We start from the raw sequence: 16,382 nt of genomic DNA, 5'->3' as shown, positions 1-16,382 counted from the left end.
GATTTCTGGTGCTCACTGCGTTTCCCAATTTCCCATTTTTGGCTTTTTTCCTCAAGGGCATTTCACTTGCTCATATCTCCTTTCCAGAGTCTTAGGGAGCCTTTCTTTTCGGATCCGCAAGATTTCGTTTCCTTTCGGGAAGGGAAACGAAATCTTGCGATTTCAATGGGGACCAAAGGGGCAAGCTTTGGTGCATAGCCCTGCTCTTGCTGCCATGCCATCACTTTTGCTGCCTTTGGCTTGGGCCGAGGTTTTTCCAATTTTTGTTTCCCTCTGCATGCCATGTCACATCCCTCTTGCCCTCTGTGTCCTCTCTTCCTCCCTGATTTTTTCCCTGAATTTGCAGCATTTCTCAGCCTAATTTTGGCATGTTTTGCTCCTTTCCACTGCAATTCTTTTGCTCCCAGACCGATTTCTGGTGCTCACTGCATTTCCCAATTTCCCATTTTTGGCTTTTTTCCTCAAGGGCATTTCACTTGCTCCTATCTCCTTTCCAGAGTCTTAGGGAGCCTTTCTTTTCAGATCCGCAAGATTTCGTTTCCCTTCCCGAAAGGAAACAAAGTTTCCTTTTGGGAAGGGAAACGAAATCTTGCGATTTCAATGGGGACCAAAGGGGCAAGCTTTGGTGCATAGCCCTGCTCTTGCTGCCATGCCATCACTTTTGCTGCCTTTGGCTTGGGCCGAGGTTTTTCCAATTTTTGTTTCCCTCTGCATGCCATGTCACATCCCTCTTCCCCTCTGTGTCCTCTCTTCCTCCCTGATTTTTTCCCTGATTTTGCAGCATTTCTCAGCCTAATTTTGGCATGTTTTGCTCCTTTCCACTGCAATTCTTTTGCTCCCAGACCGATTTCTGGTGCTCACTGCATTTCCCAATTTCCCATCTTTTGCTTTTTTTCTCAAGGGCATTTCACTTGCTCATATCTCCTTTCCAGAGTCTTAGGGAGCCTTTCTTTTCGGATCCGCAAGATTTCAATGGGGACCAACGGGGCAAGCTTTGGTGCATAGCCCTGCTCTTGCTGCCATGCCATCACTTTTGCTGCCTTTGGCTTGGGCCGAGGTTTTTCCAATTTTTATTTCCCTCTGCATGCCATGTCACATCCCTCTTCCCCTCTGTGTCCTCTCTTCCTCCCTGATTTTTTCCCTGATTTTGCAGCATTTCTCAGCCTAATTTTGGCATGTTTTGCTCCTTTCCACTGCAATTCTTTTGCTCCCAGACCGATTTCTGGTGCTCACTGCGTTTCCCAATTTCCCATTTTTGGCTTTTTTTCTCAAGGGCATTTCACTTGCTCATATCTCCTTTCCAGAGTCTTAGGGAGCCTTTCTTTTCGGATCCGCAAGATTTCGTTTCCCTTCCCGAAAGGAAACAAAATTTCCTTTCAGATCAAATACTTCTGTCAGATCAAGGTACTGTCTGATCAAGTTAGTCAGATCAAGGTACTGCTGTTTTGGAATTGCAAGTTAATTGCCAAAGTGATTTGGTGCATTGTGAGAATAAGGACATGACTGGGAAAGCTACACTAGTGGAAACCACTGTGACTAAAGGTCAGTTAAGCTTTATGGTTTGAGCTGTTAATATAACAGAGCTTAACCCCAGCCCTAATGAAAATTTGTCATACAGGAGTATCTTGTATGATTTCACTTGGAATCTGCAGCTTAGTCAAAGAGGGAGGAAAAGAGAACCTTTCTGTACTTCCTCCATAAATGCCATAAGGCAAATTCATCCAAGCTCTCAGCAGCAGCATGGTATTAAACTCTGTCTGACACTGCAGCATGAATATTCAGTGGTTTTAGGAACAGACGATTGGAAAACATGTGCTGTCCTTTCGTTTTAGAGTGATACTTACACATAATCTGTTATTAAAAAATACCTCTTCCCAAAATGTTTTAAGATGCAAAAGCCATTTACATTAATGATGTGGAGATGCCTTCAACTCCTTTTTTTGTATTTTGAAGAACAAAATAATATGGAGCAAATTATTTGACCAATAATTATTTTTAAATTTTTTTCTCTATTTGTTTATATTTCCCATAATTTTGATAGAAGGGTTAGTTTTTCTACTTATCTTTCAAGTTTTTCTTTTTTCAGAAGTGAACCATACTGAAGCTGAAAAGCTAGATCATAAGAGACAAATCCAATTTTATTTTATATATTTCAGCTTTGAAGTTAATATAAAAAATATTTTATTAATCTCTCAGTCACAGGTTATATTTGAAATATTAAAAAATCACATTAATTACAACATTTTGAAGACTAAAGCACAAATATTCATCCTCACAGCATTTGTTAACTGATAGTTGATATCAGTAGAAAAACTTCTTATAAAGTTTCTCTTTTTTTTTTCTTGTCATTCAGTGTGCAAGACCCTTAAAAAGAATTGTCTGTTTGAAACTACGTAAATTGAAACTTCTAAAAGCTACATAAACCACTTTCCCGGAGAAGAATTACGGTGTAATGTTGAATATTCACTAATCCTTATTGCTGTGGAAACTGATTAATTGGGGACTGATTATTGAAAGTGATGTGGTTTAACCCCTGTCAGCAACCAAGCCTCACGCAGCTGCTTGCTCACTCCCCCACCAGCAGGAGCGGGGGGAGAATTGCTAGGGAAAAAGCCAGAAAAGTTGTGGGTTGAGATAAAGACAGGGAAAGCAAAAAACACTCACACAAAGAAAAACAGGAAATTAATTCACGGCTTCCCGTGGGCAGGCAGGTGTTCAGCCATCTCCAGAACAGCAGAGCCTCATCTCATGTGACAGTGATTTGAGAAGAAAAACTCGATCACTCCAAATGTCCTCTCCTTCCTTCTTCTATCCGTTTGGTCATTTTGGGTCACCTGTCTGGACTGTGTCTCCTCCCAAACTCCAGTGCACCCCCAACTTCCCTTGCCAGCCATGGCAGTATGAGAAGCAGAAAAGCCCTTGGCTCTGTGCAAAACCTGCCCATAAAAAAAGCCCTTGCACGTTAAAAAAATCTCCATATTATCAATCCTGGGTTCAGCACAAATCCAAAACAGCCCTGTACTAGTCACTGTGAATACAATTCATTCTGCCCCAGCCAAAACCAGCATAATATTTTGGTATCTGGCAGGTTTGAAACAAAATTCCATGTTTGTTATTTTGTGGCTTTGAAAAATCTCTTTTCAAGCTCTGTTTTGTCACTGTTTAATGATTTGGTTAGATTTTACAGGGGTAAATGGTGAAGCTTACATGTCAGAAGGTACAAAGGACAGTAGCCTCAGTTTAAATCCCACAAAATAAAAACCAACATAGGTTAACATGATACTCATTTTTTCTTAAGGGCACTTCCTGTAAATCGCTGAGACTTGACTTTGAAAACCATTGTCCATTCTACAGGGATTAATTGGATCACTTGCCTGGGTTACTCTTTGTGGGGTGAGGCAGACATAGGAAGCAGGGGGAACACAACTGAAGAAAATGTGACCAATGCCTGTTAGAGGAAGAAGGCAGACATAACACTTATGCTGAGGACTATCTTATTCACAAGCACAAAAGTCAGTGCTCAAGTAGGTGTTTAACTCTATTGGCCTAGACTCCTCACAGACAGGAAACATCACACAGGCTAATGTCTCAAAATGCCTTTATGGTCTTTGAAGAGTCTTCAAATATTTTTCTGAACGCAGCTTCTCAGGTTGTGCAAAAAGTGAAGTCATAGAGTCACTTCCTCTGCCTGTTACAGGAACTGTACAGCAGTTTCTAAACTGAGTTCCATTGGCTGAGAAAAGTAGTATGGAGCCATTGTTACTAAAGCTTCAGCTCAATAACAGGACTGGAAGGTCACTTGGTCTTTCCATTTTTCTACTGTGAAGGTATTTGTTACTGCTTGTGTTTCTTTTGTAACTGGGCACCACTGAGAAGTGTCTATCTCCATCTTCTTCCTATCTTCCCATCAGGTACTGATGCTCAGTGATATCTTCCCAGAGCCTTCTTTTCACCAGGCTGAACAGTCTCAGCCTTCTCAGCCTCCTCTTCTATTTCAGATGCTTCAGGCACTTGATCGCCTTCTTGAGCCTCCGCTGGACTTGCTCCAGAACATCCATGTCCCTCTTGTACTAGGAGCCCAGATCTGGACCCAACACTCTAGGAGTGCTCTCACCAGTATTGATCAGGGGCACAAGGATCTCTGCTGGTACCACTTTGCCTAATGCAGCCCAGGAGGTGTTGGACAACTTTGCCGCAAGGACACATTGCTGAAGTGTGGTCAGCTTGTCTTCCGGGACCCCAGTGTTTTCCTTGGCAAAGCTGCTTTCCAGTCATTCCTCCCCAGGCCTTGCATTTTCCTTCATTGAACTTCATGAAAGTCCTAGTCCTCTCTGTCCAGTTCTCCAGCCTGTTCAGGTCCCTTTGGATGGCAGCTGCTCCTCCCATTGCAAACTTAGTAAGGAAAGCTCATTCCCATCAACTGCTCTATTAATGAATCACTGTGTCTGTAGCAGGCACCCACAGCATCACTCATATTGGTCTCTCCATTAAATCCTGACCCAGAAACTCTCAGGGGGCTCTTCACCTGTCCCTAGGCAGAGACCTCCCTCTGTTATCCATGGTACCAGCGAGATTTCTTCCTTCTCCTGCATGCTTCTTGTTAGCTCATGCTGTTCATGGTTCTGGACACCAGAAAACAGACTTGGACATTTTGCAACAGTTCCAGGTTTGGACCTTCTATTAAACATGTTTCAGCACCATGGTGAAATGCTGCAATATCCTGACTGTCCCATCTGCCCTGCTTGAAGTCTGTCCGCCTTCTCTCTCTTTATTCATCCAGAGATAGTAGCATTAGTCTTTTGTCCACCCCATTAAACCTTATATATATATATATATATATATATATATATATATATATATATATATATATATATAATTGATAACCTTTTTCAGAATCTCAAAAAAGACTTGATTTTTATTGTGATTTTTCAGTTTCTAGCACAAGTCTGCTTTCCTTAGCCAATTCTTCATTTGCTTTTAATGCTGAAACAATCTAATTGAGAAGAATGCTTTTTCTAGGGCCTTTTTCGGGTTTGAAAATATCTTTTCTTGATTGTTCTTGATCTATTTCCTTTGGCCCTCCTTCCATCAAGATCCTAATATTTGCTGTGACATCCCTTCTGAGAAAGCAGAGTTTACTTTTCTTCTGGTTGAGACCCATATATCAGTAGTCATGGTAGACTGATGACTTAACTCCTCCTGCTTCTAGTAGACATATTATTTTTTTTAACTTTAGCTATCAGTCAGGCTTATTTTTTCCTATGTATTTCCATGAGTTTATGACTGGAGACCTGTGCTTTGCAGGTAGCTTTGGGTATATGACCAAGAGTATTAGAGAAAAAAAAAAAATGGTGTTAGGACAGCGGAAGGCTTGCATGACTCTGGTACTGCAAACATTTACAACACTAACTCTTCCCATGCATCTGAGTTCTTAGCTATGTATCTGATTCAAAAGCTCATCAGTCACAGGTCTGCTGCCTCATTTCTCATGAAAATGGCAATTAGTTAATTTGAAGTTCATTCTATTCACTCTTTTGGCTTCGGCTATTCAAGGAACACCAGGTAAAGGATAGCTTTTGTTACTGAGGATTCCAAACAAACTCCCAGTACCTCTCCTACTATGCACACAGAAAATTGTGAAGTAGCATCATAATGATACTTCTTTTGCAAGACTAGGAAATTGTTTCTTATTTAATCGCCTTGGAGTATATTCCTTTACCAACTCTGTCCAAATTGAGTATAATGTGAGTTTGAGCTAGGCAGATGTAACCCAATCCAAAGAACAGTGATGGCTTGCACACTGACATACCCAAATCAAAGCAAAAGTTTTTTCTGAAAGTTGTATGTTAGTATAGTCCAAAATTATTTGGCTTGATTGAAAGATAATTGCAGAATTATACAGGAGAGTGGATTAGATTATGGAACAGTTCTTCCTGGCCAGCCAAGGAATCCCCATGAGTCCACTACTGCGTGCAGCAAGCTTGCCTGTTCCAGAGGGTGTACTCTGCTCTGCTAATTCAAAAGATAATGGATTAGAAAATATGTCAAGACTAATAACACAGACACACTCCTGTAGGTTTTGAGTGGGAGGAAATGCACCATTCACTGACTAATCTTTAAACTTCTACTGATGAATGTTAAGCCACCCTTCAAAGCACCAACCTGTTTCAAATTCCTAATAAGGATGTTGAAAATGTACTCCCAAAAATCCCCCTAGTTACAGAAACAATTTCTATTTCTTACCAAAGGCCAGATAGTTCTGAAAAGAAAAACATGTTTTTCCTTCATTTTAAAGCCTCTCTTGTCTTTCTTTACAGAGTTCATGTTAATAAAGATAGGATTTATTATCCTTGTTTCTAAGAAATGGAACCTTCTTTCTCTGTTGCAATTAAACCTGAATAGGCTACTAAAGATATTATCTTATTTTCTTATATTTGACTGAGTTTGAATTAACTTAAAATGGTAGCAATATCTGCAGGATAATAACTCTCATCAGAAAGCTGCTATATCAGTTTTTCTTTATCCTTGAAATTTATTCAAAGTGAAGTTTCTATAACATTACATAATCTTCTTGTTCATGGCATAGGTTTCTGGAATAGTTACAATCGACAACAAAACAGTGTTTTGCTGATTTAGTTCATTGATGTCAGGATATTTTAGAGAAGGTATTTCTATATTCTGTCTTTGGGCACTTGATTTAGGAGGCTAGTGGGCTGGAGAAAGAAAAAGAGGCTTGGGCCTTTCATTTGTGCTTTGGAATGCACATATGTCTACTAAAATTTCAAAGATGGTTTAAGAAACTTCTGCCCCTGTAGCTTGCGTCCCATTAGTGAAGACAATACACTTGACTATGGCACTGTGCTCTAAAAGAAATATTAAAATGAATTAAATATAATAACGCCAAAAACTTAAAGCAAAATTAGAATTCTGAATTATTTTGAAAAAAAAAAAGACAAGCTGCTCTTTTTTTGATGACATCACAGGGATTTTGTATTAGTGTTCTGTACTAATATGGGAATAAGCATGGGAATAAGCAATATGAATTAGGAATCCTTTCCTGTATGTGTGTGCGACAACTCCCTCCAGCTTCCCCACTCAGCTCAGTCTTTGATTAGGGAAAAACTGATATTAGATTCTTTGGCTCCCATGGTCTTGTAATTTTCTTTAAAAAAAAAAGAAAACAAAAAACTTACTGTGTTTTCATCTGTAAACTGACACATCTTCTGAGGTAAGTTTAAAAAAAAGGCAAGAAAATTACTTAAAATATGGAGATCATACCATTTTATAGGATGTGAGTACACTTTAGTAAATAATATTGAAATGTTTTCAATCAGCTTTGCTCTCAACCAAACTCTAACTTGTTTTACAGCAGGGAGAAGAAAGCACAGACTCTGAATCCTTCTGATTTCACTGGTTTATTAGATAAGAGTTATTTTAATTGTGGTAATATTCAGAGATTTCAGGCAGGAGCTTAGGTGATAGCAAGGAGGAGGTATGACAGCATCATATGCAGTTAAATCAAAGGGTACTTCATGTCAGTGCCTTTTCTCACTCTCTGGCAGTGCTGCCTGTCTCTGCTCCCCCAATCCTGTGCAGAGCAGCACTTGAATGTCTCTGATGGTGCCCTGAGCCCTGCTCTGCATCCTCTTGCAGGAACTTATGATGAGGCAAGAAATATGAGATTGTTTAAAGCTTGTGGCAACCATTTCTCATCTGCAAGAGCTGTTGTTACACTGGGGATTTATTTTATATGAGGCAGTAGTGAAACAGTGGAAACTAGGTCTCAGAAAGTTCAATAAAACCAGCAAAACAGACCAGAAAAAAACTGACAAAGAAAAAAATTTTAAAGTAAAAGGGCAGTGAAAGACATCAACAGTTGTCTATTTCAGGAAATTTAAGATTCTTTTAAAGAAATTCAGACTAATCTTTTCCAAACATTAGTTTAAGTGATTCCAGTGGAAGATAAATATTATCCATACATTAAATGCAACCCTACAGTTTATATGAAATATCTTGATCGTGGCACATAACAGTTTTTAAAGATATGCTGCATCATCACATGAAGTAATGGCTGATGGATATCAGCTCAAGGAACAGTCCATTAGTTTTATGGGCTCTGATTCTTCTATCACTGATTGGCTTTCAGCAGCACTCCCTAAGGAATTAGTTTCCATTAGCACTGAGGAGCATCAGAACCAGGCTCACAGCAAATAAAATGCTGCTGCTCATAAAAATGCTTGGTTTATGCATATACCTTTGGTTCTGTGCATTTTCACTTAAGTGATGTGCAGAAATAAATGTGTGGTTCTACCATGTTGAGTTCATAACATTATTATGCAGAATATTTCACAACTACTTTTTTCAAGTTAGGCATAAATAAATAATAGATGCTGTGTGATTGAGTGTTAATTAATGCAGAGTTAGAACTGATAATAAATATTTACCATAGCTATAAAACTATGTTATGGTCACACAGCTAGAGGTGTTTAGGTGTGCAGAGTTGTACATGCATATGAGTTGGGGCCTCTAGCTCTAGTTTCTTTCAAGCAAGGGTCATGGTGAGTTGGGTCACTTCTATTGCCTACCTTTTGAAGAAGGGCAAAATGAAGACTTATGACAACCATTTCTGACCTTGAAATTTGTGAAAAACAGCAAGCATATTCCAAGAAAAAGCCAATATATCCTACTCACTCAAAGATACAAGTGAAATTAATGGAAATTTTTAGTCTGCAGAGCACTAGCCTTCCACTATAAAGGCAAATATAATTACACAAATTGTTCCAGGAAGAGTAGAATTAATGAAATTTGATTTAATAAGCGTTCAGGACTGTTGTCCCCTACTGCTCCTCTGTCTTTCCTGATAATAACCAAAACTCTCCTTGCAGTGTTCCTATCAAAAGAAAAAGAGAGGTCTGGAGCTATGTGTGTGTTGAGTGGCCAACCAATAAGCACACACTGATTTATCCTGCTGTCTGCTGCCAAATGGAGTGGATAACAGCTGTGTTCTGCATGCTTCTCTTTCAATAGAGGAACTAATTCAACTCAAGCTTTAGTAACCACTGTGAGACTTCTGTCCCCTTTTCAAATCTGACTGAAATTGGCAGAAATAAACTTGTAAAAGTACTGAAGAGATTGATGGATGGATGGACAGCATGATGACATAAGCCTTGTTTTCTTAGCAGGCTGAGATGGCCTATCTGATTCAGTAATTCAGTGCTGAGGCTAATAGATTTTTTTTTCAAACGGAAGAAAATTGCATTGATTTCAGTGTTCAGAATCCCCCTTGGACTGTTCAGCTTGTCTCATTCATTGCTTAATACTTTATTGAATTGTAAATATATAAATTTCAAAAGGAACTCTGAACAGGTTTGGGACTGGGGACAGCTGTGATTTAGTCTGGCCTGATGACATCAACATTCTTTCTCCTTGAGCTGTCTTGCTTAGAAGTGCATCAATTTCTTTACATGTGTTTGGGAAAGAAGAGACCCTGGATATGCCATCCATGAGCAATCTGTACCTTATATCCGTATTAGCAAGCCTAAGTGCACAAACAATATTTCCCTCGCCAAATCACAGGGATTAGCTTATTCTTCCAGTGCCTGTTTTATTCATTAGTTTGCTTTTACTGATACCAAGCATAGCCAAATTGCAAATGAACTACAAACCAGGAAATGTTTATTAACAAGACAGTGGCCACATGTGAGATACTCCATGCATTTCTTATCATATGTTTGGGATTTTGTTTTGGGATTCTTTTTTCTTTTGATGCCTAGTTCTGGAAATACTTTGCTAATTCAGTAGTGAGGAATTTGTGGCTATATAGGTGTGTGATAAACTCTGCACTGGTGTAGCCAGACAGATACTTGATTAACCTTGTATTTATTTCCAGCTATAGAAAACCTATGAAGGAAAGGATCACACCTTCAGAAAGAAATTACTATTACCCAGTTCTAAGGGAGAGACCCCTCAGTCATAGAGAGTCTCAGAGGAACACAAGTGGGATTTGGAGACTGCTAAGAAATCACAGAGTTATTCTCTTGTTGAAGGTGGTTGAAAGTGTAAGACTGGGAGGATTTTTATTTGAGAAGTTTGGTTTCATAAAAAAGAACGCGTTTGACAAACATGGCTTGCTGGGAGGACAGATAGTACACTGTCATAGGCTGTTTCAGGTTGTGCCCTAGAAATTAATCAACCAGGAACATCTGTAACCACAACAGTGTTGCACACTGGTTTGCAATTTCAAGTGAAAGTTTAGGCTTTAAAAACACAGTATCCTCTCAGCTCCGTGACTTATGAGACTTCCTGATAAACTGTAAGGATTATTTGCCTTGGCAGGGGATCTGTGATGATATCGCCACCATCATCTCAGTTCTAGCTGGTCCTATTGCCACCTGGCTCTTGCCCACCACAGGCTGGGCTAAGGGATGGGGTGGCTCTGAGGGGTGAAATGGGGCACTCATGGACCGATCCTTACGGAGTTTAGTTCCATGAGTTCAGTGGTCTCACACATCTTGCAGAGCTTCCTCTAGCCTCAGGGAAGTGGTGGATCACCCAAGCAGGGAATGAGACCCCAGGGCCTTCTGGCAGCAGCCAGAGCCACTGTGACCTGCAAAGTGAAGTTGTTACACTACCCAGATGCAGAGTAGAGCCCGCCACAGCGCTGGAGACACTAAGAGGCCTCCAGCAAGGATCTCTGCTCTTGTGGGAAAACACTGCTTCTTTCTGAAAAGTTTATCCTCAGTGCTGCTTCAGGGCTGTCTAGGTGGATGTAAAGAAATGCACTTCAAAACCTCTCATTTTAACCTCATGCCATTCTCAACCCTGTGTCTCTGTTATATCACCTTCTAAATAAGAAGCAACTGGGGGGTTCTGGCTCTAGGAAATCCCAAGGTAATACCGTGGTTCCCTAGCTGCAGGGCTTCTCTTGTCAGGCAATGAAACACAAAAGCATGGGAGCACATCTGTGTTAAGGATGGTACGTGCAACTCAAGGCAGATGGACTGCTCTTCTCTTTATATGGTCAGATAATTTTATCTGCCTGCTTTTATGCTGTTAGTGATTACACCAGCTAAACTTTTCAATAAACTTTAAAGTTATTCATGCATAGATAGCAGGGAGTGGTTGACTTAGAGGTATAAGCCTATTGAAAAACTGAAATAGGAATTCTTGAATAAAGACACTCTTGTAAAGTGTTCAGCTAATTTTTATTCTTGTTCTGTCACAGATACTGTTCAGGAAATTGAGCAAGTCATTTAGGATCTCTGAAAAATATGAAAGTGAAGAGAACATTGTTTTCTTTGCTTTTATGGTTGTCTTATTAAATTGTACAATTTTTCTTCTCTAGGCCAAGGGCAGAGTCTTCCATTTCCTTAGAGTTATTTTTTGCTGATTTTCCAGGCCTAGCAAGAAACTATGAGGCAGAAGAGGAAGAAGAGCATGACTACAGCTATATTGATGAAAACGTAATTGAAAACATAAGAAAAGTATATCACGGCACCAGCATTAGAAATGACCACTCACTCTCCAAAGGAAGAAGGTAAGCTGGGATCACTTGTGGATGCAAACAAGTGAAGGCAGAGTGATTTTTCAGACTGGCTGGTAACCTTCACTTCCCAAAATAAGAGAGAAGTTTTCCTCTGGGAACTTCCACTGTTGCTGCAAATGTCCTGTGAGTAAGGCAGAAAAGGCTCCTCTGAGCTGCCACCTGTGACTTCTTAGCCATATTACCTCTACTAAAGGAGTACCTATCATTGTTCTGGGGATAGAAGGCCTTTTTTCTGGTTTGTGCCAATTTGCTCTGAAATTATAGTGCTCTGAATGCAGCCCTTTCCTTGTTTCTGGAAGTGGATGCCTTGCTGTGCATGACTGTTTTGATGCTTTAATAGCTTTCATTAAATCTGCAATGTTCTGCTTTGGCAGTCTGCAGTGACTTTAAGTGCCAGTGAAGTGGGCCTTTATTTCTAAAAACCTCTAGGTGTCATTTCCAGCTAAACACAGATGAGAATTTTACTAGATATGAGTGAGACTGTGGTTGCAGTTCTTTTCACTCATAGCTGAACCTTCTATGAATTTCACTTGGTTTGGCTGAATTGTTTCTTTTGTGACTATAAACCCTTGAAAACACAGGAAAAATTTGAAATATTGTGTTTCAGAGATTTAATATGAAGTATTTAACTTCAATATGTACTTTGTATTTATTTTTAAATTATGTGCATCATTCATCCTGTGTTTAAGTTAAGCAACATAGTGAATATGAAGTAGGCTGGGTTTTTTTCTGCAATGCTCAAAACCCTCAGAAACATGACATCCAGGACAGTGTGTGGCCATGTCTCCCCCTGCTCACACAGAGACTTCAAAGTTACAGAAAAGACTAAGAATGAAACGAAATAGGACATTTCAAATAACACATTTCTTCCTCAGTCCACATGCTATTGAGGTTCTATCATGTAAAGAAGTTGAGAAAGAGAGAATTAAGCTCTTTTCTGACTAAAATATCCCTTCTGACCATAGGCATTAAGGGGAAAGCATACTTTCAAGAGGCAACACCAGCCTAGAGGATCAGTATCTTTTCATAGCACTTACTGTTGTGGCATCAGTTCCTCAAAGTCTTTATTCCACCTGCCCTTTCAATTCCCTGTGAATGGAAGGAAAGTTTCACTTTATTAGTTGTCTTCTTTAAGATTACTAGCAAAACATGAAAGAAAAGGACCTTTGCTGCCTTGAGGGAGACCACTCTCTTTGGGTAATCTTTGGTTTATAAAGCAATCCCAAAAATTTTTGTCCTCAATGGCTGACAGATATATCCACTCTCTGAAATCATTATCTAGCCAAGGAGCAAGTGGCTCCTCCAGCCTGCTGGTCTGCCCCAGCCATCAGAAATCTGTGCTATGGCTTTTTTCTAGCACATAAAGTTTCTATCAAGATTCCACATTTGCACTTGTGACCATTTTGGGAAATAAGGGTTTGACGTGGGCATATGCAATTAATCCTTAATACAGGCAAAAGTCTTAAAAAATATGTAGATAAAATGACCAAATTGGCTGATTTAGGCTTATATACAGGATATAATGCACCAAAATATGTTGTCTCTTTCTATCAAATGTGTCAAATACCTAATATCTGATAGTTCTTGAAGAATTCATCAGTTAACTATTTCCCAACCGTGGTGCCTCCTTTCCTCAGGACATTTATGCCATTTATTAATATCTACTTTTAATTATTTGGTATATATGATTTATCAAAATTAAGTCTATTGACATAAATTACTTTTAAATAGAATCGTTAGAAAGAAAAATAGCTTTGATGAAATACAGAAGTAAACCTCAGCAGTCAGGCCTATATTAAAAAAAAAAATCAGATTATATTATTTGCAGAATTTCACCAGCGTCCCTCTCAAAATCTTTCCATGATCAGGGCTGAAGCATACCAGGGTGATACTAGTAAAAAGTTAGTCCCTAAGTCTCCCTCCATCCTAAGCAGGAGGGAGAAATAAAGAGCAGAGAGTTGCCTCAGGTCATTGCTATGTTAATTTTGATAGAATAAATGTGCCCAGAGGGTCAATGATGTTAACATGACCTCATCACTCCAGAACAACAAGCAATTAAGTGAGAGACTTCACTACAGATGCCTGAGCTTGCTATAGCAACAACCATCATTAACATATTTTGACCTTTCATTAAATATTCAAGAGAAAATAAGAAAAAAACCCCACACCACCCTGGAAGCATTTAAAATGTGTGACTTTCTTTTCAGCATGACAAGTTTCTCTCCTTTTACAACTCAGCCATGAGTTATTTCTTCTTTTTAAGGGAGGAAAGCCCTCAGCTTGACAGTCTTTTGGAGGGTATTACAAATATCAACAGTGGCTTTTCTGGTGTGAGAAAATGGGAAGATGGAAGGTCCATTGCAACCACTGAATTGGAATAACTCTGGTGCTGCTGTAATGTCTCCTCCTATGTCCCTGACACCAAAAATGAGATGGAGGCATGCAGGAACAGGAAGAGTAACAACCAGAAAAAATTCAGCAGCAAAACCAGTAAAAGGCAGAATCTGTCTCCAGTGTTGATAGCTGCATGGCTGGAAAAGGACAGAAACAATGTGGTCCAGACACCTGGAGAGCTGAAAATGAGTACTGCTGTCAGGCTGTTTCAGGAGGTTGCTTTCTGGATTTGAACTGCACACAAGTGCCAGAAAAGGAATGGTCTCAGCTGACTAAGCTTCTGTGCTTATTAAATAGGACACAAAAAAAGGAAAAGTAGAAAAGAGTGGGAAATGCAGTAAGGAATGAAAAAGCTACACAGCTGTGTTTTCCGTTCCCATGAACTCAACAGCTGAGGTGGTTTTGTTTGGACAAAATAGTTTTCTTTATTTTCAATTCGTACCATTTTTTTTAAACTAATTGTATGAAATAGATTAAGGTGCAATTTTTTTCTTTATTTTTTACCTTGGTTGTGCTGAGATTCATATTTGAAATCTAAAGACAGTGCTACAAATGAAAATCACTCTTTCTGACCCCAGTACATCTTTATTAATCCTTTTTTAGTGTTTTTCTAGGATATTTCTTTGGAGCTGTCATGCCACTGACCCTCTGAGCAAGCTGTTTCTGCCATAGAAAAGCCTCTGCATGAAGGGTCGAGGCAGATTTTGTAGCCTTGGGTATACTGGAGTGGGGAACCCAAATCCATGGCTGTAGTTGTGTGTTCTCGGCAGTTTTGAAATCCCCTTCCTAAGTAACTTTCAGTGCAGATTTGTGGGCATCATCTACCTTGCTAATTTTCATGGCTAGATAATTTTTCAGCTGCCTGCTGTTTTCACTTTTCTCTAATATGAGAAGTGAAACTTTTTTCCAAGTTGCAATCAATGGTGATTACAGAGAGAAGAAAGAGTCAAGAGAGGGCAAATAAGGAGTGTGTTGCTCTAAGAGCTGCAAATCTTAGCTTTGATTCGGGCAGGACTTCAAAGGACCTGTCTCAAAGCAGCTGAAGGTTCAGAGACCCTGAGGGCAGGGAAGACTACCATGATTATCAAGATGTTCTAGATGTTCTTCCTTCTCAAACAAGCCCTACCATTCCCCCACAGGGTATATTCAAACATGTTTTTATAGTTGGCACAGCTGGGAATACAGCCCACTGTTGAAATCTGGCACCCTGGCATATTGCCATTAAATATTAATTAAATTATTAATTCATTTCCCTCCAGGCCTGTAGCTCTGTTGCATCAGTCACAGGGCACATCCTTTGGAAAGCCTCTCCCCAAGTCTCTTCTGCTATGTCTGCCAGACCTGAATATGACACAGGGGACACCATGGTTGTAATCACACTGGAGATACACTAGGAAAACAGGAAAATTTTTGATGGAGTCACAGTTTATACTGACTAAATGAGCTCTTTTGCTCGGTGAAGGTTAAATATTTCCCTAAACTGCACAAGCTATACCAGTAAAAGAAAAAATTTACTGGTAAGAGTTTCACATACTTAAGCAAAGTTGCTGGCATAGCTGTACTAGAGTTGTATATTAGCTTTATTTTTGTTGTAGTCTTTGGATTGCTGTGTAATTGTACTGACAAACCATTTCATGGTACAGACAAGCCCTAACTCATAGCCATTAATTTGTCTCAAGAGCTCATTCACCTGTACTCCCTGTGCAATTTTTAAATCCAAATATAAAATTTCCTATTTCACCCTGTCATTATGTTTTGTTTGTTTTCAGAGACATCTGAAGGAAAATAATTCTGAAATTAGCTGGAAACAAGTAGGAAGCTGTGTCCTTCACACATCAAGATTGACCAAAACTGGAAGAAAAAGCTGCTCATGAAAGTGTCCTTCTTGACTCATGGAGAGCATACAAGGCTGTAATTTAGCTATAATAATCCCCTGCGAAACTAAACTGCTTACTTGTCCTAAACAAGAAGTCAAACCAGCTAATGTCTCATGACCCTTTGAAGGGACAAAGCTCTTCTGTACATATTTATTAGTGAATTCAGAGAACAATGCCAAGTCAAATCCTTCATTCTTATTGCACCTGAAATTCCAGTTATTTCCTGAACTTCTGTAGGGCATATGCAAAAGGAACATCCCTTACTGACACAGCTGCATGGTTGCTTCCTTAGGGTTTTGATTTTTTTTTTTTTTTTTTTTTTTTTTTTTTTTTTTTTTTTTTTTGAGAAGGAAAGGGTAATAAAGGATTATCTGAGGTGGACATTAATTTCTTTAGCCAGTCTTACGTGCTTCAGGTTAAGGCTCAAACTGGAAATGACCAGATTCTGTCCCTTTTTCACATGATGAACAAAGCACAAGTAGTACCATTGCACAACATGTACTTTGCCCTGGAAAGCAAAGCTACTCCTCTCACAAGGCCTGTGAGTGCCTAAGTTATGTAGCATT

At 39.4% G+C, this 16,382-nt stretch overlaps 1 long non-coding RNA gene across 1 annotated transcript; it reads left to right on the top strand.

Moving 5' to 3' along the window:
- Positions 1–1,424: 1,424 nt before the first annotated feature.
- Positions 1,425–16,132, top strand: LOC137470779 (uncharacterized). The gene is made up of 3 exons (XR_010997248.1): positions 1,425–1,542; positions 11,398–11,536; positions 15,709–16,132. It is a non-coding gene; the product is annotated as an uncharacterized lncRNA (long non-coding RNA).
- The last annotated feature ends 250 nt before the right edge of the window (positions 16,133–16,382 follow it).

This window comes from Anomalospiza imberbis, chromosome 3, assembly GCF_031753505.1.
Source record: "Anomalospiza imberbis isolate Cuckoo-Finch-1a 21T00152 chromosome 3, ASM3175350v1, whole genome shotgun sequence".
In the NCBI taxonomy this organism is placed as follows: Eukaryota; Metazoa; Chordata; class Aves; order Passeriformes; family Viduidae; genus Anomalospiza; species Anomalospiza imberbis.
Note: the sequence above shows the minus strand (reverse complement) of the source record. Positions and strands in the feature narration are given on the sequence as shown.